Genomic DNA, 16,561 nt, shown 5'->3' with positions numbered 1-16,561 from the left:
GTGAATCAGCAAATGGAGGACATGGGGCCTCTCCAACCTGGCCTACCAGATCTGAGTGCTGTCCCGAAAGGATGGCGAGTCATTGTTTTAGATATCAAAGACTGCTTCTTCAGCATTCCGCTACATCCAGATGATAGAAAGAGATTTGCCTTTACTCTGCCCGCGGTGAACCGTGCAGAACCAGGTAGTCGATGGCAGTGGACAGTACTTCCACAGGGGATGAAAAATTCTCCAGCGATCTGCCAGAGGTATGTGGCTTCCGCATTGCAGCAAGTAAGGCGACAGTATCGAGAGAGAATCTACATGATCCACTACATGGATGACGTCCTCATAGCTGCGCCCACCGAGGCGTTGTGTGAAGAAGTCTTTTCAGACACCCAAAGGGGCCTTGAGGGACAGGGCCTCAAGATAGCTGAGGCAAAGGTACACCGAGGACCAGTGTGTGGATTTCTGGGTGCTAGAATAGAAGGCGATTGCATACAAGCTCAGCCCATTAAGCTTACACCTAAGGTTAAAAATTTACACGATGTACAGAAGCTGGTAGGAGCACTGCAGTGGTTGCGGACATTCGTGCGCGTCACCGGTGAGGAGATGCAACCTTTCTATGCGTTGCTGAATAGGACAGACCCATGGGAGGCCAAGAGTTTAGACCCTGAGGCAGTCCAGCACTTGCAGATGATACAACGTCGAATGCAAAAGGAAGGAGTATGGCGGTGGGACCCCCAGGAGGAATTAATTGCAGGTTGGATTCTGACCGCCGGTGGAGGATTAGGATTGCTATATCAAATACGGGTGGGGGAAGAAAAACCACTGCAATGGGTATATCAGAAGGTTCCCAAGGGTGCATTCTCCACAAAAGACAAGGTAGCCCGGGAAATGATTTGGCGTCTTCGAAGGGAAAGCAAGGGAATCTTTGGGAAGGAGCCAGATAAGCTGACAGTGCCGTGGAATGGGGAGAAATGGCGGAAGGTGGTAGAGAGTGAAGAGGATATACAATTGGCAGTACACTCATACCCAGGAAAAGTCGTCATGGGCGCGGTACTGAGGTGGGCCGATACAGCCAAAGTGGTGGATTTAAGTGTGGATAGTAGAGTTTTGGATACCCCTCACCCAGGACCAACATATTTCACAGAGGCTTCCTCAAAGATGAACAGAGCAGCGGTAGTGTGGAAAGAAGGGAATAATTGGATGCGCCAGACATATGAGGAGCAGGGTAAAAGTGTGCAGTGGCTAGAAGTGAAAGTGCTAGAGATGGCCCTGTGAAAGGATATAGATCGGCATATAAATTTGTGCACGGACTCTTTATACGTGTATAAATTAGTCACGTCCATGAAACGAGAGTGTGTACCACACACGGAAATTGCCTTGATGCTAGAGGTTGCTTTATCGCAGCGAGGAGCAACTGTGACAGTAATTCACATTCACAGTCATCAGACGGGGCCTGGACCACTCATTGAGGGGAATCGCAGGGCTGATGAGGCAGCCGCGGGAGTCTGGACATTGACGGAGGCGAAGGAACTGCATGAACAATTGCACCTGGGTGCTAAAGCCTTGGCAAAGGAGTGTGGCATCTCAATAAGAGCAGCAAGAGAAGTAGTAGCCACCTGTCCTTACTGTCAGCACTCGCCATTGTGGGAGGCAGGACTGACTTTACTGAATGTCCACAGTTGGCCCCCGGAAGGCACCTGGCAATTACAATTGATACATACAGTGGAGTCATCATGGCTACTCAACATCGGAAGCAGACCGCCACGCAGTTGGCTGCGCATTGGACCACGGTGATGGCGTGGCTTGGGAAGCCCACCGAGATAAAAACAGACAATGGACCATGCTTTCAGGCTCAAAGTACCGAGGAATGGTGTAAAGCTTGGAATATTGTATTAAAACACGGCATTGCTTACAATAGCACGGGGCAGGCAATTGTTGAACGCGCTCATCGCACCTTGAAAGCAAAGATAATGCAGCTTGGGGAGGGGGAGGGGTATAAGGGAGCTATACCTGTAGCAGCTCAGCAAACTATTTTAATGCGTACACTATATTCGCTTAATCATTTTATACGCGGGCAGGAGCAAGTTACAGCAGTGGAGAAGCACTTTGGCAAAGCTCAAGCAGGCGAGCGCTATCCGCAGGTACGAGTAAGGTTCCCAGGCAGTGAGCAATGGGAGAGAGGATGGAAACTGAGATGCCTGGGAAGGGGCTACGCCGTGGTTGAGAATGAAGGGTGCATAGAATGGGTGCCTGCAAAGTGTATGAAAGCAGAACTGTGCAAGGATGTACAATGAATAATCCCTCTCTGAGTTGTCTCTTTGCAGGGTCTGCTGACATGGATCCTCATGCTAGCCGTACCATTGGGAAAAGAAATGAGCTCCTTGACAAGATCGCAAGCAATATTGCAACGAGAGCGACACTGGGAAAGGGCGGCAAAAGAGAGATGTGAACTGGGATTGGATAGTAATAATTGGGGGGGATCTTGTTGTGTGTAGTAACCATGGTTACTTGTGGGCTGCCATTGTTCTGCTGTGTTATAAGACAAATCAGAGAGCGCCTGCAAGGGTTACATGAATATAGACCTGGCCGCGATATGTATCCGCTTACGCAAGTAGCTTTGTAGAATTTTTAGTAGCATGGGGAGGGGGAGATGTAGGGGAATAGACAGGGATCGGCGACCGGAAGATCACGGGATGTGACGGAAAGATAGACTCCTCCCCATAGGAGTGGCAGGAACAGGAAGCGCAAGAGCTATATAAGTGTGTGCCGCAGCTAAATAAACAGACATTTTGTATCCATCATATTGATGTCTGTGCATCACTGTCCCCAGGGTGGGTAGAGCCCTGTGTCCCGGAGATATGCGGCCCAAGATAAGTTCTCCCATAGAAGTGTACAGCAACACTTATCTATCTTTTCGACACATTCCTCACGCGATCACGCGCACAAACAATTTCTGTTATTCGTCAGCTAGCTCTAAGCACGCGCCTTATGCTACAGTCTAATAGGCTGTTCTATTTGCACTACCTCATTTGTTTTTGCTTACTAAAATTCTTCTTGGCATTCCCACGCTCCTGTCTCTGTTTTTTACTGCCGCCTTGCTTCAGTTCAAGGACGTGTCAAACAGTGCTAAGTTACTTGCAAATTCATCCCCCACAAGTGATAATCGAATGGATATTTCTTGCTAATCAGTTACATAAGACCGTCGTGACACGTCCTGAAATCTTTGCCCTGCTAATTATTAAAGGACGACAACGACTCAGAGTATTAGCAGGACAAGATATTGCCAGAATCATTGTACCAGTGTCGTTACATATGTTACAGTATTTGATGCAAACCTCTCTAGACTTTCAAACGGCTTTAGTACACTTTCCTGGACAACTAGATCAAACGCTTTACTTGTGCCTTTGCATCCTTAGGTATCCCGCGTATAATTAAGACCGATAATGGCCCAGCCTACATCTCACATCGTCTGCTAACCTTTTTTCAAGATTGGGGGGTGAAACACATCACAGGTATTCCTCATTCCCCCACAGGGCAAGCCATCGTTGAACGAGCACATAACACCTTAAAACGCATGTTGTTATAACAAAGCGGGGGAGCTGGAACCTTCACTCCACAAGAGCGTTCAGCAAAAGCACTGCGTGTCCTTAACTTTTTGAATTTTTCTAGTACAGGTCCCCCCATTAGCCGACACTATCTCTCTCTGCAAACAGACCGGCAGAGCATTGAAGGAAAGGCGCAGGTCCTCGTACGAAATTTAGAATACGGAATAATGGAGGGTCCCCTCCCCCTAATAACATGGGGGAGAGGTTATGCTTGTGTCTCCACAGGGTCAGGACCTCACTGGATCCCAGCCCATTGTGTTTGGCTGTATCGGGATCAACCCTCAACAGAAAATTCTACACTGGAAGAACCAAACCCTACTGAAGGAAAATGAAGATGCTCTGTTTGTTGATTGTATTTATAATCTGTTCACGTAACGGGGTATGTTCTTGGCCAGGGTTACCAAAGCTACCATCGTCTAATAACGTTTGGGTAACACTGGCGAAAGCCATAAGTCACAACTTTTTCATTCTGGATCTATTAACAAAAGTATTCAGCAGCCAGACAGAAAAAAAACCTGCAGAAACTGCAAATAGATAATGATTGGAGTTGGCTTGCTCAGCTCATTAGCAAGCTACACCTGGGCAGATGGGTAGAAATCCTTGTGTAGTATGTAATCTTTTGCACTGGAATGTTTTTTGTGGATTGTTATCAGTATCCCGTGCTTATTATAACGCTTACAACATTTAATGGATAAATCTCCGAAAACTATATTGATAGCTGAAAAATAAAAGGAAATTGTGGAGTAAGTGAATGTGGCCTCCCATGATCTCATCACCCTTATTGGATGCAAGCCGTGGGATAGAAAAACAACCCACACAAAAACACAGAACTGAGACCTTGATATGCGGGACAGAAGGTCAGGGGCACAGCTGGAGCACCGAAGCAGGAGAGCGCGCTTATCTACGTTTATACCATATGTGGAGCTAGTGCGATAGAACACATTCGGAGGCGGCGAGAAGGGGAAAATACTAGCTCAGGAGGCAGACTATAATAAGGCTGCTCTTTTGTGCATAAGTGGCCTTTGGCTTTGCTTGTGCATGGATACAGAGTCTGTGTCATGAATTGCCACTTATCTGTGTCTCTCTGGAGTTCCCAGGGTAACAACATTCTCCAAATACTCTGCTAGTTTTTCAGGATTCTGCACTTGTTCTGGGGTGAAACTCCAAAATGCTGGGGTTGCCCACTGCCCTAGGTATTTGCCCACGCTATCCCACATGCTCTGCCACTTGTAACTATCAAGCCTTGGGGCAGATTTTTGGGTGATATTCTGAAGTTGCTTAGTCAAAACCAAAACAACATGCCCCAAAACTAACAAGAAGTGCACCTTAACCACCCAAGGATGTTCAAAATACAAAAAGGTTGTTGTACTAGAGGCACAGACATCATAGAACAAAGTTGCAAAGATACCATTCTGTATTTCCTCCATATAAAATCTCTCAGAGGAGGAGGTATAATTGCCAATTGCCTCAGTACAGTGGTATCCAAAGTACAGTAACGGTTTCAACAAAAACCCCAAATACCAGATAAAGCTGAAAACGAGTATTTGTATAACAAATCTTGTAGGCAAAACGTTACTAATCACAGCAGAACACAGCAGACTAAACAAACCAACACCAGTCTTAACCACAAACTGCAAAAACGAGAACATGGTGCTCTGACCAGCAGCTGTTATAATCTCTAACCCTCAGGCCCCACGTTGGGCACCAAAAAAGACTGTTGAGCTTTAGCCAGCAACTCAGCCCCACACAATTGCTCGCTCACTCACTCCCCCACCAGTGGGACAGGGGAGACAATCAGAAGAGTAACACTCATCAGTTGAGATAAGAACAGTTTAATAATGAAAAGAAAATATAATAATAAAAAAATTAATCACAAAAATGCAATATAAAGGAAAACAACTAGAGGTGCAAAATATGGGGGGGAGGGGGGCAGTAGAATGAACCACCAAAATAAACCTCACATGACACAGACAGTCACCAACTCAACACCACACCTTCCTGAGCTGCAACTGCCCCCATTAATATACTGGTCATGGTGTCACGTGGTATGGAATGAACACCCCATTGGCCAGTTTGGGTCAGCTCTCTTGGCTGTGGCCCCGCCCCTCCCAGCCTCCTGCCGATGTGGCAGAATGCGGGAAGCTGGAAAGGTCCCTGGCCACCACAAGCACTACAGTGAAGAGAATTAACCCCTTCTCAGCCAAAACCAGCACACCCAGGGACAGGCTTGATTCTTCACAGCAGTAATTTTGTCTTTGTGTTAGATGGGAACTGCCCAGATTTCATTTATAGCTGTTGTCAGTCGTTCACCCACTGTACACCTTCTCAGCGGCCTGCCTGTAGGCAGGAGGAGGCTCCTCTGAGGTGCCCCCAAAGCCTTCCCTTCTCCAGGCTGAAGCAGCCCTGTCCCTCATAGTACTTGCATACTGAGCATAAAGAAGTAAATCATACTTCTTTATGGAAGAAATATATAGCAGATAGACAAAGCATTAGGAGCACAAAATGGGATTATTATAACCTGTACAGAACCTAAATTAGGCAAAACTCTGCATTTCTCACCTCATCAATGGTGCCCTGTACTTGAAAGCACAAGGTATCAGTTTTTAAAAGTGTTTTAAAGAGCGCACGTGAACTACTTGTGTATAAGCCCCTTATCACACTGTCGTGGTTCAGCCTCAGCTGGCAACTGAACACCACGCAGCCGCTCGCTCACTCCCCCCCACCCCCGTGGGATGGGGGAGAGAATCGGAAGAGCAAAAGAACCTGTGGGTTGAGAAAAGCACAGTTTAATAATTACAATAAAATAATAATTATTATAATGATTATGATAATAATGACAATAATGTTAATATCATAAAATGGAAAAGGAAGGGAAGGGAAAAAAAGGGAAAAAACCCACAGAAACACAAACGATAGAGCCGCTCACCACATGCCGACCAACGCTGCCCATCCCCGAGCCGCGATTGCTGCCTCCCTCCCCCAGCCAGCTCCTCCCAGTTAACATACTGGCCATGACGTTACATGATATGGAATATCCCTTTGGTCAGTTTGAATCCGCTCTCTTAGCTGTGCCCCCTCCCCTCCCGGCTTCTTGTGCACCCGGCAGAGCATGGGAAGCTAGAAATGTCCTTGACTAGTATAAGCAATACCCAGCAACAGCCAAAACAGCTGTGTGTTAATTCAACATTTTTTTTCCATGTTAAGTCCAAAGCACAGCACTATACCAGCTAGAGTGAAGAAAATTAATTCTATCCCAGCTAAAACCATGACAGTATCCACCCCTTATTCCATATCAGTTACATCATGCTCAGGTCCCATACTATTCAGTACAATTTCAATAATCCCTACCCACCTTCTCATCCTTTAACAGGATATACAGATATTCATTTATCATTCCCCTAGTCTATGGACCACCCCTGTAAAATGCCTGTGAAATGTCCATTGAGTTCATTTAGTCCATGACTTTGGGTTTCATCTATTGTACGAGTCTTTCAGAGAGATGCTGTGTGTGGTGTCAGATTGTTGCATGCTGAAGTCAGTCCTTGTTCCATCACCGCTGCACTGGTAGTCCTTGTTCTCTCACTGCTGCACTTTTCTTGGTTCAATTGAAAGTTCATTTGCTTTTATTATTAATTGGGAGATTCCCACCATGATACTGTTCCATTGATATGGCATATAGCAACCATAGTAGTGTTGACATACAACATTATATAGCAATTAACAGCATATTATTCAGTTCATTGGCTGTTTTCACCTAAACATGCTGTTTTCACCTAAACATACTGTTTTGCCCAACATATTTTTTATGCGCACTACAGGGACTTTATCCCCTTCCACATTACATAAGGATTCTGACTGAGCAGGGCCAGCTCGCCTGGCAGATCCCCTCATGTTGACTAACCAGGTGGCTTTTGCTGAATGTGTATCCCAGTGTTTAAATGTTCCACAACCCATTGCTCTTAGTGCAGTTTTTAACAGTCCATTGGGTCTTTCGATTTTCCCAGAGGCTGGTGCGTGATAGGGGATGTGATACACCCACTCAATACCATGCTCTTTGGCCCAGCTGTCTATGAGATTATTTCGGAAATGAGTCCTGACTCATTCGGAATGAGTTTCTGACTCACTTCTCTCTGGGGTGCCATGTCACCACAGGACTTGTTTTTCAAGACCCAGGATAGTGTTCCGGGCAGTGGCGTGGGGGACAGGGTAAGTTTCCAGCAGCCGGTGGTTGCTTCTACCATGGTGAGAACACGGCTCTTGCCTTGACGGGTTTGTGGGAGTGTGATATAGTCAATTTGCCAGGCCTCCCCATATTTATATTTCAGCCATCGTCCCCCATACCACAGAGGCTTTACCCACTTCGCTTGCTTGATTGCAGCGCATGTTTCACATTCATGGATAACCTGTGCAATAAAATCCATGGTCAAGTCCACCCCTCGATCACGAGCCCACCTGTATGTTGCATCTCTCCCTTGATGGCCTGAGGTGTCATGGGCCCACCGAGATAGAAATACTTCACCCTTATGTTGCCAGTCCAGATCCACCTCAGCCACTTCAGTCTTGGATGCCTGATCCACCTGCTGGTTGTTTCGATGTTCTTCAGTGGCCCGACTCTTGGGGACGTGAGCATCCACATGCCGTACCTTTACAACCAGTTTCTCTACCTGGGCAGCAATATCTTGCGACAATGTGGCAGCCCAGATCGGTTTGCCTCTGCGCTGCCAGATGCTTTGCTTCCACTGCTGTAAGCAGCCCCACAGGGCATTTGCCACCATCCAGGAGTCAGTATAAAGATAGAGCACTGGCCACTTTTCCCGTTCAGCAGTGTCTAAGGCCAGCTGGATGGCCTTTACCTCTGCAAACTGGCTTGATTCACATTCTCCTTCAGGATTTTATGCTACTTGTCGTGTAGGACTCCATACAGCAGCCTTCCATCTCCGGTGCTTTCCCACAAGGCGAGAGGACCCATCAGGGAACACAGCATATTGCTTCTCTTTTTCTGCCAGTGTGTTATAGAGTAGGGCTTCTTCAGCGCGTGTCACCTCCTCCAGTGGTGATATTCCAAAGTCTTTGCTTTCTGGCCAGTCCATAATCACTTCCAAGATTCCTGGGCGACTGGGGTTTCCTACTCGAGCCCACTGGGTGATCAGTGCAACCCATTTACTCCATGTAGCATCACTTGCATGGTGTGTTAGAGGGGAATGTTTCCTTTGAACATCCAGCCCAGCACTGGCAGTCGGGGTGCCAGGAGCAACTGTGCCTCAGTACCAACCACTTCTGAAGCAGCTCGGACCCCTTCATATGCTGCCAATATCTCTTTTTCAGTTGGAGTATAGCGGGCTTCAGACCCTCTGTATGCCCGACTCCAAAACCATTGGAGTCGACCTCGGGTCTCCCCATGTGCTTTCTGCCAGAGGCTCCAGGTAGGGCCATTCTCCCCGGCTGCGGTGTAGCGCACATTTCTTAGATCTTGTCCTGCCCGGACTGACCCGAGAACTACTGCATGAACTATCTCCTGTTTCATTTGTTCAAAGGCTTTTTGTTGCTCAGGGCCCCATTTGAAATCATTCTTCTTCTGGGTAACTTGATAGAGAGGGCTTATGATCAGACTGCAATTTGGAATATGCATCCTCCAAAAACCCACAACGCCCAAGAAAGCTTGTGTTTCCTTTTTGCTCTTTGCTGGCGACATGGCTGCTATCTTGTTGATGCCATCCATGGGGATCTGACGACGACCATTTTGCCATTTTATTCCTAAGAACTGGTTTTATTGTGTTGGTCCCTTCACCTTACTTTGTTTTATGGCAAAACCAGCTTTCAGGAGGATTTTAACTATTTTCTTTCCTTTCTCAAAAAGTTCTTCCGCTTTGTTGCTCTACACAATGATGTCATCAATGTGTTGAAGGTGTTCGGGAGCTCCACCTTGTTCCAAAGCATTATGGATCAGTCCATGGCAAATGGTAGGACTGTATTTGCACCCCTGGGGCAGTCGATTCCAGGTGTACTGGACTCCCCTCTAAGTCAAAGCAAACTGTGGCCTGCACTCTGCTGCCAGAGGGATTGAGAACAATGCATTAGCGATATCAATTGTGGCATACCCCTTGGCTGCCTTTTACTCCAGTTCGTATTGAAGTTCTAGCATGTCTGGCACAGCAGCACTCAATGGTGGAGTGACTTTGTTCACGCCACGAAAGTCTACTGTTAGCCTCCACTCTCCATTAGACTTCCACACTGGCCATATGGGACTGTTAAAGGGAGAGTGGGTTTTACTGATCACTCCTTGGCTCTCCAGTTGACGAATGAGCCCATGGATGGGGATCAGAGAGTCTCGGTTGGTGTTATATTGCCACCGGTGCCCTGTTGTGGTGGCGATCGTCACCTGTTGTTCTTTGACCTTCAGCAACCCCACAACAGAAGGGTCCTTCGAGAGGCCAGGCAAGGCAGACAGCTGTTTAGGTTCCTCCGTCTCCAAGGCAGCTACACCAAAAGCCCACTTGTAACCTTTTGGGTCCTTGAAATCACCTCTCCTGAGGATGTGTATGCCAAGGATGCACGGAGCCTCTGGGCCAGTCACAATGGGGTGCTTTTTCCACTCATTCCCAGTGAGGCTCACTTCGGCCTCCAATACATTTAGCTCTTGGGTTCCCCCTGTCTCTCCAGAAGTGCTGATGGGTTCTGCTAGACTGAAGAAAATGAACTCTATCCCAGCTAAAACCATGACACACACTTAATTCAAATATGCAGACGCACCCTCAGTTACATATATCATTTGTGCCGGGAATAGCCTTGCAGTCGTAAAGTTTTCTCTGATATTATCAGCTGGCAGGGTGCATTTAAATGTGTCTCAACAAGTCCGTTAGTTTTTGAACTTGTTACTCCCTTACACAGAGAACTGGAATTTGTGACCTGAAATCTGACACTAAGTAAGCAGAATAAGTAACCTAGATAATACTCCAGAACAGAAGAAATAAGAAAAATTGGGATAGCGTGAATCTCTCTTCTGGGTCAGCTGTCTGGTTCTTCTCTTCCTTTGAGGTTTGCAGTCATCGTTTAGTCTAGATTTTCCTTAGCAATTTTTGGCAGGCTTTGCTGTCTTTATGTTTTTAGAATAATGTATTTATTTATTTAGAATACATGGCAGGAGGGGGGATCCATGTCCAGAGGGAAATCATAGGTAGTGATCTTCACCCAGATATCGTTTAACAGCTTTATTAAAGATCTCAAAGGCAGAGGCCTAATAAACTTAATTCTCTTCAGGTTGGTACTTGAAGAAGATTTGTGAAAACCCGGAGAAGGAATTGTGAAAAAGCGTCAGTCTCAGATGTGAACAAGAAGGGCAATAAAAGGATTTAATGTGGAATAACAATCGATAATATGACTGAGGCTGGAAAAGCAGGCTTCCAGGTGTGTGGCCATGAGAGTCCTTGGATAAACCTCAAGAAGGACAGCCTCACTTGCATTGTAGGCCTTGGGAAGTAATATTCACAACCACGTTAGGAAAAATATAGTGCAGCAAGACATTTGCATGAGCGGCAGGAGGTAGGTAAATGGGAGCAGCCCGTACGTAAGAGGTGTTTTGGGGCTGAATGCAGAGACAGTGGGACAGGGCGTGTGAAAGCCCCGATATTGCATGAGGGGTTGGTGAGGCCATGTGCAGGACACCATGTAAGTGGGGGGCACTTCTGTGCTGGACTGGATCGCCAGCTGGAGGTCTGAGCTCAGAGAAGAGGAAATCAAATGAGTAATGTGTTTGGAGGTATCAGACTGGATACTGAGCTATCAAACTTCTGTGGAAAAGGAACGAGACTATACCGAAAGAGTGGTCAGGCATTGGAACAGGCTGCCCAGAGAGGTGGTGGCATCACCATCCCTGTAGGTGTTCAAAAAACATGTCGACATGGCACTTCAGGGCATGGTTTAGGAGGCATGGTGGCATTGGGTTGATGGTCGGACTTGATGATCTTAGAGGTCTTTTCCAACCTTAATGATTCTATGATTCTATGAAATACCTCATGGGCCATGTCATACAATGAAATTTGGGAATACGATACATTTACTTTAGGGCACGTGAAACTTAACATCTCTTCCACATTGTAGCTACACTGATATAGTCACAAAAATGTAATCAACACTCGCTGAACGAATATTTTCCTTAAACAAATTAATCTTTTTTTAGTAGGCTCATTTCAAAATTACCTCTTGTTCAAAGAAAGACAATCCACTCTGACATAGGAGAAGGCACTGACAGAGCTGGGATTGTTCAACACAGAGAAGAGAAGGCTCGGGGGGGTCTCGCCCGTGTGTATAAATAGCTGATGGGAGCATGTGAAGAAAGAGCCAGACTCCTTAGCGGTATGCAGTGAAAGGACAAGAGCCAATGGGCGCAAACTGAAATAAAGGAAATTCCATTTAAACACAGAAATCGTCCTCATATTGGGGGTGTGTAGGGGAATAGACAGGGATCGGCGACCGGAAGATCACGGGATGTGACGGAAAGATAGACTCTTCCCCATAGGAGTGGCAGGAACAGGAAGCGCAAGAGCTATATAAGCGTGTGACGCAGTTAAATAAATGGACATTTTGTATCCATCATATTGATGTCTGTGCATCACTGTCCCCAGGGTGGGTAGAGCCCTGTGTCCCGGAGATGTGCGGCCCAAGATAAGTTCTCCCACAGAAGCGTACAGCAACAAGAAAATGTGGCTTAAAGCCATAGGCCATGTAGGCCTTTCTCAAAATGTGGCCTTTGTCTTCTCAGAAGTCTCTTAATATATGTTTTAAATGACCATGGAGAATTCTGTCTGAGTCACAGCATCACTGAGCGGTTGAGGTTGGAAGGCAGTGGACAGTACTTCCGCAGGGGATGAAAAATTCTCCAGTGATTTGCCAGAGGTATGTGGCTTCCGCATTGCAGCAAGTAAGGCGACAGTATCGGGAGAGAATCTACATGATCCACTACATGGATGACGTCCTCATAGCTGTACCCACCGAGGGTTTATGTGAACAAGTCTTTTCAGACACCCAAAGGGGCCTTGAGGGACAGGGCCTCAAGATAGCTGAGGCAAAGGTACAGCGAGGACCAGTGTGTGGATTTCTGGGTGCTAGAATAGAAGGTGATTGCATACAAGCTCAGCCCATTAAACTTACACCTAAGGTTAAGAATTTACACGATGTACAGAAGCTGGTAGGAGCGCTGCAGTGGTTGCGGACATTCGTGCGCATCACCAGTGAGGAGATGCAACCTTTCTATCTGTTGCTGAAAGGGACCGACCCATGGGAGCCCAGGAGTTTAGACATTGAGGCAGTCCAGCAGTTGCAGATGATAGAACGTCAAATGCAAAAGGAAGGAGTATGGCGGTTGGAACCTCAAGAGGAATTAATTGCAGGTTGGATTCTGACCGCCGGTGGAGGATTAGGATTGCTATATCAAATACGGGTGGGGGAAGAAAAACCATTGCGATGGGTATATCAGAAGGTTCCCAAGGATGCATTCTCCACAAAAGTCAAGGTAGCCGGGGGAATGATTTGGTGTCTGCGAAGGGAAAGCAATGAAATCTTTGGGAAGGAGCCAGATAAGCTGACAGTGCCGTGGAATGGGGAGAAATGGTGGAAGGTGATCGAGAGTGAAGAGGTATACAATTGGCAGTATAACCATACCCAGGAAAAATCGTCATGGGCGCGGTACTGAGGTGGGCCGAGACAGCCAAAGTGGTGGATTTGAGTGTGGATAGTAGAGTTTTGGATACCCCTCACCCAGGACCAACACATTTCACAGACGCTTCCTCGAAGATGAACAGAGCGGCGGTAGTGTGGAAAGAAGGGAACAGTTGGATGCGCCAGACGTATGAAGAGCAAGCTAAAAGCGTGCAGTGGCTAGAAGCGAAAGCGCTAGAGATGGCCCTGCGAAAGGATATAGATCGACATATAAATGTGTGCACGGACTTTTTATACGTGTTTAAATTAGTCACATCCATGAAACGAGAGGGTGTACCACACACGGAAATTGCCTTGATGCTAGAGGTTGCTTTATCGCAGCGAGGAGCAACTGTGACAGTAATTCACATTCGCATTCATCAGACAGAGCCTGGACCACTCATTGAGGGGAATCGCATGGCTGATGAGGCAGCCGCGGGAGTCTGGACATTGACGGAGGCAAAGAAACTGCATGAACAACTGCACCTGGGTGCTAAAGCCTTGGCAAAGGAGTGTGGCATCTCAATAAGAGCAGCAAGAGAAGTAGTAGCCACCTGTCCTTACTGTCAGCACTCGCCATTGTGGGAGGCAGGAATCAACCCTTGAGGACTGGAAGCAAATGCTATCTGGCAGACTGACTTTACTGAATGTCCACAGTTGGCCCCCGGAAGGCACCTGGCAATTACAATTGATACATACAGTGGAGTCATCATGGCTACTCAACATCGGAAGCAGACCGCCACGCAGTTGGCTGCGCATTGGACCACGGTGATGGCGTGGCTTGGCAAGCCCACTGAAATAAAAACAGACAATGGACCATGCTTTCAGGCTCGAAGTACCGAGGAATGGTGCAAAGCTTGGAATATTGTATTAAAACACGGCATTGCTTACAATAGCACGGGGCAGGCAATAGTTGAACGTGCTCATCGCACATTGAAAGCAAAAATAATACAGCTTGGGGAGGGGGAGGGGTATAAGGAAGCTATACCCGTAGCAGCTCAGCAAACTATTTTAATGCGTGCGCTATATTCACTTAATCATTTTATACGTGGGCAAGAGCAAGTTACAGCAGTGGAGAAGCACTTTGGCAAAGCTCAAGCAGGTGAGCGCTATCCGCAGGTACGAGTAAGGTTCCCAGGCAGTGAACAATGGGAGAGAGGACGGAAACTGAGATGCCTGGGGAGGGGCTACGCCGCGGTTGAGAACGAAGGGTGCATAGAATGGTTGCCTGCAAAGTGTGTGTGAAAGCAGAACTGTGCAAGGATGTACAATGAATAATCCCTCTCTGAGTTGTCTCTTTGCAGGGTCTGCTGACATGGATCCTCATGCTCGCCGTACCACTGGGAAAAGAAATGAGCTCCTTGACAAGACCGCAAGCAATATTGCAACGAGAGCGACACTGGGAAAGGGCAGCAAAAGAGGGATATGAACTGGGATTGGATAGTAATAATTGGCGGGATCTTGTTGTGTGTAGTTACCATGGTTACTTGTGGGCTGCCATTGTTATGCTGTGTTATAAGACAAATCAGAGAGCGCCTGCAAGGGTTACATGAATATAGACCTGACCGCAATATGTATGAACTTATGCAAGTAGCTTTGTAGAACTTTTAACGGCATGGGGAGGGGGAGATGTAGGGAAATAGACAGGGATCGGCAACCAGAAGATCACGGGCTGTGACGGAAAGATAGACTCCTCCCCATAGGAGTGGCAGGAACAGGAAGCGCAAGAGCTATATTAGTGTGTGACGCAGTTAAATAAACGGACAGTTTGTATCCATCATATTGATGTCTGTGCATCACTGTCCCCAGGGTGGGTAGAGCCCTGTGTCCCGGAGATATGCGGCCCAAGATAAGTTCTCCCACAGAAGCGTCATCTAGAGATACGTCATGGAATATTTATGTTTTTTTCCCAAAGTGCATTCAGATCTGCTTCTATCTGCTTGTCTTTATTGATATATGCACAGCAGCTGGTCTTAATGATCATGCATACGCCCCCTTCTTTGGCAGTCAATAAATCTCATGCCATTTGATTTTGCTACACAACTTTACTAAGGGATGACACCTCTCTCTGCAAATTCTTTATAGTCTTGAATCTTGATTGCGGTGACGGTGGTCAGCAACACCGCGTAAGGTCCTTTCCACTTCTCTCCCAGCAGATTACCTGAAAAATTCTTAACATAAACCCAATCTCCAGGGCTAAATGGGTGGATCGGATGATCTAACCCTTTGGCCCTTGTCCCCCAAACACTTTTATTAATCTTTTCCAATTGATTTCCAAAGGATATAACATAATTTTGTAAGTAATGATCTCCCAACCGGTTCAAATCCTCCCCTTAGTACTTAGCCTGATATGGTCTTCCATATAGTATGTCAAAAGGGCTCAAATTTTCTTTAGCCCTAGGTTTTACACATATTCAAAGTAGTGCAATAGGTAGCGCTTGGTACCAATAGAGGCTTGCTTCCTGGCCTGTCTTTGCTATTTGTTGTTTTATCATGTGAGTCACTTTTTCTACTTGTCCGCTGGCTTGTGGTCTGTAAGGTGTATGTAATTGCCAATTGATTCCCAATAGCTTGCTGACCTGCTGCACCACTACTGCACAAAAATGTGTACCCCTGTCTGATGAAATTATCGTAGGTACCCCAAATCGGGGTATTATTTCATTCAATAGTACCTTAGTAACCTCCCTCGCCTTATTTGTTCTACAAGAAAACGCTTCTGGCCATCCGGAAAAGGTGTCTGTGAGTACCAACAGGTATCTATACCCTCCTTTTCTTGGAAGTTCCGAGAAATCAATTTGCCAATGATCCCCCGGTATAGTTCCCTTCCCAATATTGCCCAGTTGTACCCGGTTGCCTGCATTAGGATTATTTTTCAAACATATTTCACATTGCTGAGTCACCCGCGAGAGTGTAGTATATAAATTTCTCCCTATTAATTTCTGATTTAAAAAGTTATACAGGGAGTCTGCCCCTCAGTGTGTTCTATTATGTTCCTCTTTAACAGTTCCCCATATCTGTTTGGCAGGAATTATAATTCAGACGTCACTCAAATGGGCCCATCCTCTGGAGGGAACCCGCCCTCCCATTTCTTCTATTAATTCTTTGTCAGCCTTAGGACATTCAATATTTTCTTGGTCACCTAGACTCTTACTTCTATTACCTGGAATTAAGACTAAAGTCTCTTGCATTCTCTCTGCTGCCTGTTTAGCCTCACAGTCAGCCAATCTATTACCTTTTTCCTGTTCAGTGTTACCCTTCAGGTGTCTTCGACAGTG

The sequence above is a fragment of the Phalacrocorax aristotelis genome, chromosome W, assembly GCF_949628215.1.
Source record: "Phalacrocorax aristotelis chromosome W, bGulAri2.1, whole genome shotgun sequence".
Lineage (NCBI taxonomy): Eukaryota > Metazoa > Chordata > Aves > Suliformes > Phalacrocoracidae > Phalacrocorax > Phalacrocorax aristotelis.
This window is presented reverse-complemented; position numbering follows the sequence as displayed.